At 43.4% G+C, this 15,527-nt stretch overlaps 1 non-coding gene across 1 annotated transcript; it reads left to right on the forward strand.

The window, feature by feature from the left end:
• Positions 1 to 8,374: 8,374 nt before the first annotated feature.
• Positions 8,375 to 8,448, forward strand: trnat-ugu (transfer RNA threonine (anticodon UGU)). Its single transcript has one exon. It is a non-coding gene; the product is annotated as a tRNA-Thr (tRNA).
• Positions 8,449 to 15,527: the final 7,079 nt, after the last annotated feature.

Here is a 15,527-nt window from a genome sequence, read left to right on the forward strand (position 1 = left end):
TTGAACTGCAGTTGACACTTTTGCATAAAAGGAAACGAATTCCCCAAATCGCTCCACGTGAATCTCAAACGCTTTGAAAAGAAGTTCAGTGCAAACAATCAGAACTTTAAAGGCACCTCAATCACCTGAACTTTCATTAAATGAGTTTTGTTAGCCATTGTAGTCGACCGTGAAATCGCTCTCTTCTTTCATCTCACTGAAGCAGAGAGTGGCCGCTTTGTATCTGTCAGCGTGTAAGTGAAGAGTTTAGGCTATGCATGGGTCCTATCCAATTTTTGAAATCTCACCAAGCGCCATGGAAAATAAACTTTGAGTCGAACTCTCCCTGTAAGTGATGAGTTGAAGGGAATGTTGCTCCAAGCAGATCTGGACAATCCACAGTTCAGTCTCACAGGAGTTCCAAATCCACCGTCCAGTCACTCCGCAATCACAAATTTTAACTGAACTTTACTCAGGCGCAAATTCATCCGCTGAAATCGAGTCTTTCTCGAGCACATGTTTTTCTTAACATCATAATCACTGGTTTAAAAGTGAAAACTGCGGCCCGCTTCATTGTAAGTACAAGGGACAACTTTTTAGATACAGTGTATTGTCACAGACCGAATCGTTGGACCTCGTCATTTCAACTCATCTAATTTTCAGCAAATCTGAACATTACTGAAACAGAGGATGATGAATCACTTCACGAAAAGTCAATGCTCTCTATCACTGGACGACTGAGTCTTCCAACATACAGGCATTTAGGGGCAAGGGGAGCTTGAAGTTCAGAAAGAATACAGCACAGATTTTCACTCGTGCAATCTGCACACCTTTTATTTTTAAAAAGTAAACTGATGGTAAGACAGCTGTTATATTTATTGCTGCAAGTTGAAGCTTCAGCTCGGTGAACTAATGGTTCTGTCTGTCAGGCGTCGTGTCACTGTGGCGCAATTGGTTACTGTGTATGGGTCTTAATTAATAATGGTTGGTGGTTTAAGTCTACCGAAAGGAGAAGAAGGTGGCTGTTACCAATCATTGTTTCACATTCCCAGGTTTCGAATGTGTGTCTCATTTGCTGCTACAGCTGAGCCCGGCTGGTAATCTGCCATTTACCCTGCGGTCGGAGAGCAGGCACACGAACAATAAATATCAAACCGAGATTGGCTTAACGGAAATCAGAAATCTTCTTGACGGACCAGGTCCGAAGAGAAGACTCACTGTTTGCCGGAAAGCTGTCTCGATGTGACGTGGATATTTCTGCAGTGAGCTGCACCAGACTGTTTCCATGTTTCCACAATCAATGTCACTCCTCCTACTTTGGAAAAGTAAAATGGTGTTCACGTTCCGAAAGTTTTCAACAGATTTATGATAGATCATTAAAGGATCCTGCAGCGCTGCCTCCGTTAACAACAGAAGTTCTAAGCCACATTTCAGATGCAGCAACAATCCCATCAGTTTTTCGCTGTTCCCCCGCTCCCGGAGTGAGTGAGGCCGTGACAGCAGCACCATTCAGGCCGCCTGTCCGGCCCTGCTCTCTCCAATCACCCGCTGGCGATGGAAAGCAGCGAATGCAGTCTTAGACCGAGCATTACTGCCCCACCCTGGGAAAGTGGATAACACAGCCCCACGAAACCTTCCCATACACCGAGCACAGGCACTCGGCCTTCCAGCAGGATTTACCGAGAACAAGAGAGAGTGAAACTGTCATTCGGCCTCATTGGGAAAATCAGGGTCAGTAAATTAGAGATTCTGCAGTCAGGATAAGCGAGTGGTCGAAGGCACTGGATTCAGGTTGTCTTTTCCCCTGTTGCTGTATTTTCGAATCTTCAGTTCTTTACATATATGAAATTCTTTCTTGTGCCTTAGACTGGAGGTGATTCTTCTGCCCAGTTGATTCGCTGCTTGCAGAAAACCAACCCGACATCCATTCTCGGCAGGTTTGCTTTTATTTGTTGGAAGAATGTGCAGTGTTTGGTGGTTCAGCAGGACACGGCCCGTGGAGTCAATCCATTGGAACAATTCTGCATCCATGTTTCTACTGCTCCATTTCATCCATGGGCCGCAATCTTACTGATAAGCCTACCGTGCGGCTGCGGCACTTTATGAAAGTCCATATACACTGCATCAACTGCATTGCCTTCATCTACCCTCTCTGTTAATGTATCAAAAAACTCCATCAGGTCAGTTGAATGTAACTTGCCTTTAACAAATCCGTGCTGGCTTTACCTAATCAATGCACACTCGTCCAAGTGACTGTTAGTTCTGTCCCGGATTATCGTTTCTAAAAGTTTCCCACCACTGAGGTTAAACTGATTGGCCTATAGTTACTGGGGTAATCCTTGCAGCCTTTTTTGAACAAGGGTGTAACATTTGCAATTCTCCAGTCCTCTGGCACCACCCCCGTACCTCTGGATGTTTGGAAGATTATGGCCAGTACCTCCGCAATTTCCACCCTTACTTCCCTCAACAATCTCGGACGATTCTATCCGGGCCGGGTGACTTATCTACTTTAAGTACAGCCAGCCTTTCAAGTACCGCTTCTTCAGCAATGTTTAGCCCATCCGGTATCTCAACAATATCTTCCTTTCCTGAGACTCTGGCAGCATCTTCTTCCTTGGTAAAGACAGATGCCCCTACCCATTTAATACCTCGGCCATCCCCTCTGCCTCCATGAGTCGATCTCCTTTATGGTCCCTAATCAGACTAGAGCTCTTACTACCCGTTTAATGTTTACATGCCTGTAGTATACATTTGGATTCCCTTTTATGTTGGCCGCCAGTCTATTCTCACACTCTCTCTTTGCACCTATTATTTCATTTTTCACTTCCCCTCTGAACTTTACATATTCTGCCTGGTGAATGAATGAATTAAAAAACGTTGGAATTTCAGTCAGTCTGAAACAGAAAGTTATTGGTCGATTAATGGCGATTTGAACAACTATTCGTCTTTTTACTGAGTTTAATCAGTTTTGCGAAATTAATACAGTAAACTATTTTGGAAAAGTTAATTCCCTGAACGGGAACCGGACCCGTCTCCCACACTGAGAGCATTTGGAGACGGCAGCTATCTTCTGGCCACTTCCTTTAGCTGTTTGCATAGCAGTGGTTCCATACTATAGTGGTTATCAAGTTTGCTTAATCCAGCTGCAGATTCCCCGATTCAAAACCCAACAGCAATGTTATCTACTAAAAATCAATTAATATATTAAAACATCAAGAATTCACTCTGTGGTTAAATATGAATAAAGTACAACACCTCACAGAACCGATATATTTTCCTTTATCTGTCCAGTTCTACACACATTCAAACACTACACAGATACCGGCAGCGTCTCTCCCACACTCCCGTTTCCTGCCCTGACGATGCAGAATGTCCCTCTCAAAGCTGCATATAGCGACTGTTTTCATTTGATTTGTGAGAGATCATTAAAGGAACCTGTAGCGCTGCCTCGGTTTATAAATACAGTTATAAACAACATTGCAGCCGCGGCAACAAACACATCAGTTTTTCGATGTTCGATGTTCCCCAGCACCCGCATTGAGTGAGGCGACGACAGCAACAACATTCAGGCCGCCAGTCCGGCCCCGCTCTCTCCAATCACACGTTGCTGCCGGGAAGCTACAATTGCCGCTTCAGACAGCGCATTGCTGCCCATCCCTGGTAAACAAGATAACACCGAAGCTTTGACAACACATTGCAGGCATCATCTGTCCCGTAGTTGTTGCTCCGCTGCGAAGTCGGTTGTTTCAAAATTTACAACCTCAACACTGGATCTTCAGATCACTACCCTTTTTAAAAGTCTGATGCTCTGCCTACTGAGCTGCGCAGGCTCGCTATTTGTTAAGTTCCCATCGTAAATATTCAGAGCAGGACTCTCAATTATCCATCGTAGACGTAGAACTTGGGTGAGGATCTCTGTTATAAAATTCTCAGTAACGTGTTGAGTAGAATTCTTGTTTCTGTTGAACATGATGTAAAAAACATGGACGAGGAACTCGTCAGTTTACAATTCTTCTTGTTTGTGACAAATGTCTTGTCATTCGTTAAAACCAATTTAAATAACACTTTACCCATTGGTTCAAAAGCTAAACTTGTCCCACACTGGAGCTGGAAAAGGCCTCTCGACCTTTCAGCGTATTACCATCTGTAAGCTGAATAATTTCACCCGTTACACAGTGACACCAGGCAGCATATTTCCCTTCCAAATTTTCCCCACTCGAAACTTCCAACCGATGAATATCCGCTAAACGAAAAGAAGAATTGTATGTTTGGTTCTTTAGACTGAAAGATCTGGTACCGGACCCTTTCCAATATCAGCTGCCGCTAATAGTCCCCTCTCCCACTATAAACAAGTAAACTCACACCTGCTATTGCAAGACGGTAGGCCAGAGGAACCCAAGTGCCCACATGGGGACACTAAGAAGTAGATGAGTTTTGGAACATATCAGTTGTACCTTGAACTCCGATCAAAATGTTCGACTGTTCCACGTGAGGCTCAAACTCACAACCTGGACATTTCTGGAGCTCATAAAAGTACCGCATTGCTGACCGCTTGCACCACAAAATCGGTAATATCCGTGCTCCCGTCAAACAGCTTCATTTTCCGTCTCCCAATTATCGCTTCGTGATCTTTCTCCGATTTCTCCAAGAAGCCACCAATGAAGATGGGCTTCGATAAATATCCGCAGTGACCGTTAAAAGTCGTGGAATCTGAAAAAAAAAACCCAGAAGGTAAGAACTTTTATTTATATTATTATTAACTAAATGACAATTTTTGATGGTGCTTTAAGGAGGATTTGGTTAAAGTGTGAAATGAAACTGAGATACTCTCCCTGTGCTGTCGTTGTTTGAAGAGATGGGCGTTATTTCATTTGAAAACCTCGGCTCGGAACTTTCTGATGGAGAATTGTGACAGAAGGTTGTTGTTCGTAGCAGTTACCGGGGAGATCTAGAGGAGAGTGACAAAAGTCAAAGTCACAGCTGTGACTGCTCAAGTGCTCTGCTTATCTGTAATATTTAAAAAGTAATGTACAGTACAGGGCAAACCGATTTGGTATCGGTAATCAAAAATACTGAAGCATACTGGTTCAAAGGGGGATTTGTGAAAAGGGAACAGATTTAAACGCCAAACCGTAATCATTCCACATAAATCTGAAGCGTCTTGAGGAAAACGGCAGCGCGAACTGTTATGTTCGTGTCACCACTTCAAAGACCCTCCAATTCCCGATAGTATCTTTGAACGAGTTGTGCAGCAAAACCGTGAGTGAAGACGCTTTGCATTTGTCAAACGTGTAGGTGACGATATTGGCGTTAATAAGGGTCGATTTCAATTATTTGAAATCTCACCATACCTCTTGACCCGAAAATCGACTATAAAATCGGGTTTTTCCTGTAGGTCGTGAATTGAAGGGAAAGCCGCATCAAACAGATCAGAGAAATGAAGAGCAGAAAATGTGGATGAAATTTGCACGAGTGAAAATCCCTGTTTTTCGGAAGACTCTGTCCCCATTGGTTTGCTGACAATGAGATGAGACGAAATGAACAGGTCTAACGAGCCGGTCTGGAACACAGGACAATGATTCAGTGCAGCTCGTTACCCAGTCACTGGGCTCCGTTATAGCCGCTCCTGTCAGTCACAAACAAAGATAAATAGTAAATCGGAAACAGAAAGAGTTAATGTGTAACACTTAATATCAACCACCAGTTTTTCCCTCTTTCCGGCTTTTAAAACAATCTGTTTCACAGTTTGTCAAACCCAAAACAGCCTCTGGTATTTGCTGATCGAGAATTTCAGTGGAAATTGGGAACGTCACTTAATATCGGAACAAATATACCCGCTGAGGTTTCGGGGTTATTACAGGTTTATTAATATCAGTGAGTGACTGCTTTTAACCTAGGTGAGGGTCTAAACCTGAAGTAAGAGCCTGGGATAGACAAGAGATTCTACAATATATCAAGTTAAATTACACTGATTCCACCAACACGACACAACACATCCCTTAAACTTTGTTACCTGTTACCATGTAAAACTGGTGAGGGTGGAAATGGAAAATAACTGAAAAACCTTAATTTTATCTAACTTATTATTATTATTATACAAACAATGTACAGCCTATCCCATAAAAAAGACTCAATGTAAAACCAGTCGCCAGTTCCAGAGCCGCTGTGCCGGTTATGTGATTTGCATCCGATTCTGACTGACTTAGTATCAGACGCGCTCCCGTCAACAGTAAACGGATGGGGCCGGATCCATAGGAGAAAAATGAGGACCGACCTCCGCATAAACTGTCCTCATAATTTAACCATTTTCGCCCCGGTATCATTCTGGTCATTCTGCGCTGCACCACTCCAAGGCTAATATTTCCTTCCTGAGATGTGGTGGCCAGAGCTGAATACAATACTTTAAATCGGGTCTCAGCAGGGATTTATCTATGTAAAATACTCCCCTCCCCCACTCCCGTTTGAATACCAGCTTCCTTGAGATAAAGGCCAACATCCCATGAGACATTTAAATTAATTTTTCTGCCATTCCACTGGCTTTTAGCGATTTCTGTACTTGGACCCCTCAATCTCTCTGCTCCTCCACAGTTCCTAGATTCTCACCATTTAGAAAATACTCTGTTCTATCTTGCTTCAGTCCAAAGTAGATGAACTCACACTTCTCCATATTGAAAGTTTGAACAGACTGGGGCTCTTCTGTATCGAAAAGAGAAGGCTGAGCGCTTACCTGATATATGACTTTAAGAATATGCAATGTTTTGAAAGGTTAGACGTAGATAAGGTGTTTGCATTTGTGGAGGTGGGGACTCCTAATCATTGGGGCCATGAATATAAGGTAGTCACTATTTAATTCAACATGGCATTCAAGAGGAACACATTTACCCAGAGAGAAGTTAGAATGTGCAATTCGCTCCCACAAGGAGTAGTTTAGGCGAATAGCATGGATTCGTTTACAGCGAAGCTCGAAAAACAAATGGAGGAGAAAGGAATCTAAGGGTTTGCTCATAGGGTTAGATTAAATGGGGATGGCGGAGGCTTGTTTGCAGCATAAACACCGGCATTGTCTAGTTGGGCCGAATTGCCTGTTTCCGTGATGTACATTCTATGTAATTCTATGTTACTCCATCTGCCACAGTTTTGCCAACTCACTTAATTTATTAATTTCCCTTGGCAATTTTATGCTTCCATCTACACGACTCACTGTGACACCTATCTTGGTGTCAGCGACACACGTGGATACACGGCTCTCCATTCCTTCGTCTACGTCATTTATATGCCGGGTCTCTGTCTCCCACCTTCTAACCAACTCCCTACCCATTTCATTAGGTTGCCTTAAATTCTACGCACTGTCCTTGTCGTTAACAGTCTCTTATATGGTACCTTATCGAATACCTCTGGAAGTCAATATCATATAACAACCATGGACACTCCATTATCTACCACGTTAGTTACATCTTCATAAAGTTCAACGAGTTTTGTTGGACTTGACTCACCCTTTACAAATCCATGCTGGCTCTCTCTGAACAATTCATCTGTATCCAAGTGCTCAATCTTTCTTTCCCCAATAACGGATACTGGCAAATAACCCACAAAGGATGTCAGACTAATGGGTCTATAATTTCCAACATCATCTCTGCTATCCATCCCAAATAATGGAGTGACATTGAAATTGTTTCCATCAAAGGAACAATTCCTCAATCAAGAGAGTTTGAACGATCATGACTAAAGCATGTACAATTTCCTCACCTATTCCTCTCAGTCCCCTGGGATGGTAACCATCAGGTCCTGGAGATTTGTCAATCTTTAATCTAATTATTTTCTCCATTGCCATTATTTTACTTATACTGAATCCCCTTGATTTAATTACAGTTTTCCTCATATCTCTGATGTTAGCCTCATTTATTTCTCTGAAGAACGAAGCAAAGTAAATATTTAGCGATTCTACATTTCATGATTTCCAATTGCAAAATCACCTCCGTCTGTCTTTTAGCGGCCGACATTACTCTAAGCCTCCCTTCTTTCACTTAATATACTGGTAAAAATCTTGACTGTTGTCCTCATTTTCGCTCATAGATTTTTCTCCTGTTCCCTGTTTGGACCTCTTACCGTTTTTTATTTTCAGCACCAAAATCTCAATAGTTCTTCACTTTCAGAGAATTGTCTAAACCGGTAATTTATTTAATGTAACAAACATAAGTACACATACTCATCCGTATATCAACGCATTGATGGATACACAAAGAAAAACACAACGAGATATGCAGGCAGCATCGGGATGCACAGGTGAACGGACAAGCGAAACAAACAAAGATGAAACGGTCTGAACCCCAAACAGACATTAACGTACCGCTGATAGATATTAGTGAGAGGAGGTGGGGCTGAGCTGTCACGAATTGGCGCTGTGGCTTAGTTGGTTAAAGCATCTGTCTTGTAAACAGGAGATCCTGGGTTCAACTCCCAGCAGTGCCTTGTCTAACTAATTATTTTTACCTAATTTGTGGAATTAAGCGACAAAATGACACTTTGGAATTGGTATTTGTTCAGGTTTGAGGAGGAAACGGATATCAGATTGACGCTTCTAAAACGACCTTTCATTGGACATTCAGACCTCTCATAGAATGTGTCTGCAACGGGTTATCTTAAAGACACGTTCTTCTTTCTGGGCTCGTTGGGGTCAGGGTATAATTCACGATTTGAGGTTCAAACCCGCAAGTCGTCCTAATTTGGAGCAAGACTTGTGATCTTGACCTGCGGTGAAAATCTTTGCAAAGAGGAAAATGAAGTCCCCAGATCACTCCACCTGAATCTCCCGACCCCGATTAAATATATCCCAGGCTGTTAACAAAAGCAAGGAAGGAAATAACGGAGGCTGTGGCCATAATCTTCCAATTCTCCCTGGTTACAGGTGATATGCCGAAGGATTGGAGGACTGCTCAAGTTGTACTGTTGTATAAAAAGGGAGAAAGAATAGATCAAGTAATTACAGGCCAGTCAGCCGAACCTCGGTCAGGCTGAAGGTATTCTATTAAATCTACTCTGCACTTCCTCCACGGCCTATAGAGGGAGGAGGGGACTCTTGACTGACAAGCCTCAGCTCTATCAGGAGAGGGAGACTGACCCACGCTCACTCTTGCTTCTGGGATGTGCCACTTTAAAAAAAAGGTGAATTTATCCATATCCTTAAACGCTCTTTCTCACTGCACATGATTTAAAGTGTATTGTGTGACGCTGTGAGTGTCCCAGTACCTGTAAACTATCTGACTCACTGCACGGATGTTTAATGTGTACTGTGGGATAGTATGTAAGTATATCTGTATCTTTAAACTCTCTGTCTCTCTGCACAGCATTGAAAGTGTATTGTAGGATGGTGTGAGTGTCTTTATGTCTTTAAACTCTCTATTTCACTTCACAGCATTGACAGTGTATTGTAGGATGGTGTGAATGGGATGAGGTTCTGTGGGGCGAAGTGCAGCCGATTGGGTGCAGCGCCCATTTGTGGGGTGAGTATTGTACGCTTGATTTTCTCCCTCCCTTCTATCTTTCTTTCTCTCTTTCTTTCTTTCACCTCCCTCTCTCCCATTCTTTCTTTCAATCTCTTTTCATTCCTCTTATTTCGTTCTTTGTCTTTATTCACCAGCACCTTTGTCTGTATCCTGTTTTTATTGTCTCGTGTGTCTCTGTTGGATGATCCAAAATTCAGACCCGCCGCTTCTTCCAGCTTTTCCTTCCTTCCACAATCATGGTCCGTTTCATTGAAACTTTCCTGCGGCCTTGCCGACTCTAACATTCACTTTCACATTCTGACGCCTTTAAGTTTGCTCTCCATCGACCGCTGTTTCTCGGGGGCACATGTCCCGTTCGCATCAATGTTCATTTGTGCCTTGAAACCAATCGATACATTTCGATCTGCTCCAGAGTCAAGCTCTAAGAAAGCAGGGCTGGCATTCGGTAGGACAGCGCATACTTTTTCCTTTTAATTTCCATGGGTTATCTTGTGATACGGGGGATGTTAACTGAAGAACTGGGTTTTGTTTTCATGGTCGTTGGCGCTTTTCGCCGAGCAGTTGATGTGCGGGAGAGACGGGCGGCGCTACATAGCTGCGAAAGACGGCTGAAAAGTGCATTTTTGGCAATCTAGGCGGTGAATGAAAGTCGGAAATGTTCCGCTTGATCTTAATAGGTCTGTGGAAATGTCCGATCGAAAAGGAATGAGCAGAAATGAAACGAGCGGCAATGGTGAAAGGTGTCGATGACAGGAGGTTGGCCGTGAGCGAAAGGTCCTTTGAAAGCTCTGCGCGGAGGAGATTTTGTTTGGAAACAGCAGACTTTAAGCGTTTGAGGAAAGTGAAGTGCGAGCTGCGTCCTTGGGTCAAATTGGGTGTTTTCAGGATAATAGCCATTGTGAAATCACAAAAATGAAAACAGAAAATGCTCAGCAGGTCAGGCAGCACCTGTGGCGAAAGAACCAGATGGAACGTTTCAGCTCTCTGAACGTTACCATCAGATCTGAATAGCTGCCCATATGCGTGAGTAACTGCGCTGTCTCAAATGCTGGCTTCCAGCTCTGAATTATGTGGGTTCGAATCTCACTGCTGCCAAAATTTGTAAACCTTTCCATTTTCACCGCCTTACCAAAAACCCTTCTTTGATAAGAAGTGTTTTTCCGCCTTGCTGGTTTACACCTGTTTGCACAATTCAACAAAGTCTGGAATGCCACCCAACTGTTTCTTCGATGGAGGTGTTGGGACTGTAAGATGTGATCTCGGTGAAGTATCAATCAATGTGCACAATGGCGCCCTGGTGAACCGAGTACCTCTTACAGTCAGCATGATATAAAAGATATGCACCAAAATTATGAATTTCTTCTTTGCATCACACTAGGATTTATTATCAGGGAACGTACATGAGCAGGTCGAATTACGTCACGCTCCGGTCGCTTCGCTTCGCCTCCCACAAATAGAATAGAATCATAGAAAGGTCACAGCACGAAAAGAGGCCATTCGGCACATCGACTCCGTTCCGGCTCTCTGCAAGTGCAATCCAGACAGACCCACTCCCCCATCCTTTCCCTGTGACCCTGTATTCTCTTTCGTTTCAAATACTTTTCCAGTTCTTTATTGAAGGCCATGATTGAATCTGCCTCCACCACCCCCTCGGGCGGTACATTCCAGATCCTGAACACTCGCTGTGTATAAATGTTTTTCCTCATGTCACCTTGGGTTCTTTTACCAAACACCTTAAATCGATGTTCTCTGGTCCTTGAATCTTCCGCCAATGGGAACAGTTATCTCTATCAACTCTGTCGAGATCCTTCATGATTTTGAATACCTGCATCAAATCTCCTCGTAACCGTCTCTGTTCCAAACAGAACAATCCCAGCTTCTCCAATCTATCCACGAAAGTTTTGCTCCTCATCCCTGGAATCGTTACAGTAAATCTCTTCTGTGGGGATTCGGTATTAACACCGCCGAATCCCCCACCTTCAACATACTAGTGGTCAGCATTAACCAGAAATTTAACTGGACCAGCCACATGAATACTGTGGCTGCAAGAGCAGGTCAGAGGCTGGATATTCTGCTCCAAGTGACTCACCTTCTAACACCCTAAAGCCGTTCAACCATCTACAAGGAGTGAGTTGGAATACTCATGTGATGGCCATCGACCTGAAACGTTCAATCTGTTTCGATGTCTAAAGATTCTGCCTGACCTGCTGAGGATATACACATTTACAGTTTTTATTTCACATTGGCAACATAGCCAGTAATTTCATTTTGAATAAAGGGGGTTTGGCAGTTTTCCGCATGCGACGAGGTGGCCGAGAGGATGGTTGGTTAATCCATTGTACTCTGCACACGTGGGTTCGAATCCCATCCTCTTCGTTTTTGTGTTTAAGTTTTGTTTCTCTCATTCAGTCCACCCAGAAGGTCTGGTCAAAGTCCCATCCTTCTCGAAACGGCAGACGGAGGGTATTTGCATTGTTTGCTGAAATCAGCAACAGTTCCTTCCAGGAAGGTGTTGAGATTGTGAGATCGCGAAATATCAGAGTGTACATTGGTGTCATTGTAAAAAGAGTAAATCTTATGGTCAACATAAGAGAAACTTATGTCCCATAGTTATGATTTATGTCCGGATCATTTCGTGTCTGTGTCTGATTAAAAGGGATGTGCTGTAAGTCCCGGATCATTCTGTGTGCGTTTCACCCGATTTTCTTGATACCTTTTTCATTCTGAACTGAAATGACGATCCTCTCTCGAGAAGAAGGTTCACCCCATGCTTCGGGCAACAGGTAGGAAAAGTAACAAAAACTGATGAGACCAAGTATTCTGCTGGACTTCCATTCCAATCTCCGCACTCTATCCCCCAATCAGTCCCACCCCAGCCTGGACATTATAATCTTCGATATTCATAAGGGAATGGAGAAGCCGAATATCACGGTTATAATTTTCTTGGTTGCTCAACACTGAATAGCTTCAATCGCAATGATTCAGAAGGTCATCATAGAATCATAGAATCTTACAGCTCAGAAGGAGGCCATTCAGCCGTCGTGCCAGTGTCGGCTTTTTCGAAGACCTGTCCAAATTAGACCCACACCCCAGATTTTTCCCAATAATCATGCAAATTAGTCCTCTTCAATTATGTCCAATTGCCTTTTGAATGATCCCATGGAATCGGCTTCCACCATCCTTTCAGGACGTGCGTTCCTGATCTTAACAACCCTCTGTGTGAAAACAATTCTCCACAATTCCCCGCTAGTTCTTTTCCCAATTGTTTTAAATCTATGACCTCTGGTTACCGACCCACTTGCCAGAGGAAACAGTTTCTCCCTACTCGCTCTTTCAAAACCACTCATTATTTTGAATACCTCTATTAGGTCTCCCGTTAACCATCTCTGCTGTGAGGAGAACTATCCCAGCTTCTCCAATCTCTCCAAATAACTGAAGTCCCTCATCACTGGTATCATCCTGGTCAACCTGATGTGAATCATCTTCAATGCCTTTTCATCCTAACGTTTGGTGCCCAGATCCGTATAATATACTTCAGCTGAGGCCTAACCACTGATTTGTAAGGATTAGTATGATTTCCTTTTTTTACATTCAATGCCCCTATTTACAAAGCCAATATCCCACACGCTATCTTAACCTCCTTATCAACTTACCCTGTTTTATGAGTATGAACCGCAAGGTCCCTCTGCTCTTGGAACCCCCCATAAATTGTTCCATTTAGATTATACTGCCTCTCCATGTTCTCCTTCCAAAAGTGCATCACTTCACACTGATCGGCGTTAAATCTGTCACGTGACCGCCCATTTCACCAGTCTGTCCATGTCCTCCTGAAGTCTGCTGCTATCTTCCTCACTATTTACTACGTTGCCAACTATTATATCATCCGCAAACTTCGAAATTGCACTCCCTATTCCCACATCCAAGTCATTTATATCTAACAAGAAAAGCAATAATCCTAATACCGACCCCTGGGGAATTCCACGGCATATTTCTCCCCAGTCAGAAAAACATCCGTTCACCACTAATCTCTGCCTCCTATCCCTCAGCCAATTACTCGCCCACGTTAACACCGGCCCTTTAATCCCACGTGCTTCTAGTTTTCGAATAAGTCTGTTATGTGTTAATTTCTAAAATGTGTCCTGAAAATAACTCTAATTTGATTCGTAAGCAATGAGAACACAGATATTAAGACCGAGTGATAGATCGGGTTCATTCCCAATACCCCAAGGTGACGGGACCCGAGGAGGGCAAATCCCAGCTGGGTTTAGTTTTTCCGAAAACGGAGACGGAAAATAGCAAAACTCATCCCGTCGAAATCCAACAATTGGACGAAGAACCGACAGCCTTTTCCCATCCTGGGTTTCCAGACCTGGCCGTTGAAGGAAGCCTGATAAGTCCACTAGGGAGTAACACCGAAAGTGAAGACACGCAGACAGAGATAGAGAGATACAAGCAAATAAGAATAGTATAAATCTCCAATTCTGTGATTGAGCAGAATTTAAGCTGCAGCTTAACGGAAATTCGTCGCATGTCGTGAAACCTTAGAGGTGTATATAGGGCTGGATTATAACTTTATTTCTGAGAGAATTAAACACTGCCTGGTAACTACAGCTCTTATTTATTTGAGCATTTCACAGTGGCGGTGTGAGCCGATTTCGAACCCGCAGCGAATTTCAAGGCCATGCTTGACCCACTCGTTTGGTCACCCTCAGGTAGCACGCGGCTGTCGAGCAGACTGCGCAGGCTTATCACAGGAACTCTGTCAAACTGCATGTTCTAGACACGTATCCAAAGCTACACGTGCAGCCTGCAGCCGTGTGTGCATTGGTGGCTCAGTGTGGAATCCTCGCCTGCCGGCGGGAAACCAGGGCTTAGTTCCAGGCCAATGCAGCTTCCTTTACCTTTTGTGTCTGTACCCATGAGATTGCCTGAATTGTGATAAATTCATGTGCCTGCTTCAATCTGTACAACTTCTTGAAAGATTATCTTCATTTCGTCTCCGTGTGATTCGTGAACAAACCCTATGCATTCTATCCTCTGGTTCTCAAAGATTCTCTGCTGGATATTAGTCAAACCTGCCTTTTACATCGCTGAAAAGATGTGAGAAGCGAATTGGTGATTTTTACCAAAAACGGGGACACAACAGGGGTCATCCGGGATTTGAGCCAGTAAAACTCCCTGAGCGGGAATCAGATTCAAAGATCAACTGGCAAATGAGCCGTGCAGCCCCTATAAAATTTCGGTGCCCCGCAGCCGATCCGCCATCCGTTCAGCACACTATGGCCATCCAATCTCGCTTTCTTGTACGATATACCATGCAGAGCAATATCAGGTTCTACACTAATTATTTCATATCAACAATATTACTCTCTCTTTATCAAATTTGTTTTGAATGTACGACTTGTATTATCAAGTAACACTTTACAGAATGAATTACTCTGAAACGACATTGTCGTCTGTCTCGTCATCGTCATAGTTTACACGCTACCATAAGTATACTTTACTCAAATTGCTCCTTTCATTCACTATGAGAGCGAAGAGCCATGAATGTGGAAGACTTTAGCGACGAATTTATCAGCTGGGTTGTACCTTTCCTTTTCCTGCTGTCTCAGTCTTTTTTTACTTAACCCTTCTCTGCTATAGTTGCAGGTTAGATCAGCCATCGCCGTTCAAGGAAGCCTGAGAAGTCCATTGGGGACAACACAGGGAGACAAGAGACAGAGACATGGAGTGATAGAGAGATGCAGGCAAAGAAACTAATGAGTATAAATGTCAGGTTTTGCAAACCAGCAGAATTTAAGTTCCAGATTGGGAGAGATTCCTTCTCGGGTCTTGAAATCTTGCAAGTGAAGATCTGACACTAATTAAAAGAACCGGCCTCGCTGGAGAATCTCTCATTCTGGGAGAGAGATAAATGCGGTCAATTAACTCCAATTAATCTATTTCAGCACTGAAGTGATCTTTAAACAGTAACTCTGCGAGCAGAATTCAAACCTGCGCAGGAAAACCTCAATTGAATTTTGAGTTCAACGCTTAAAACACTCG

This window comes from Heptranchias perlo, unplaced genomic scaffold (genome assembly GCF_035084215.1).
Source record: "Heptranchias perlo isolate sHepPer1 unplaced genomic scaffold, sHepPer1.hap1 HAP1_SCAFFOLD_44, whole genome shotgun sequence".
In the NCBI taxonomy this organism is placed as follows: Eukaryota; Metazoa; Chordata; class Chondrichthyes; order Hexanchiformes; family Hexanchidae; genus Heptranchias; species Heptranchias perlo.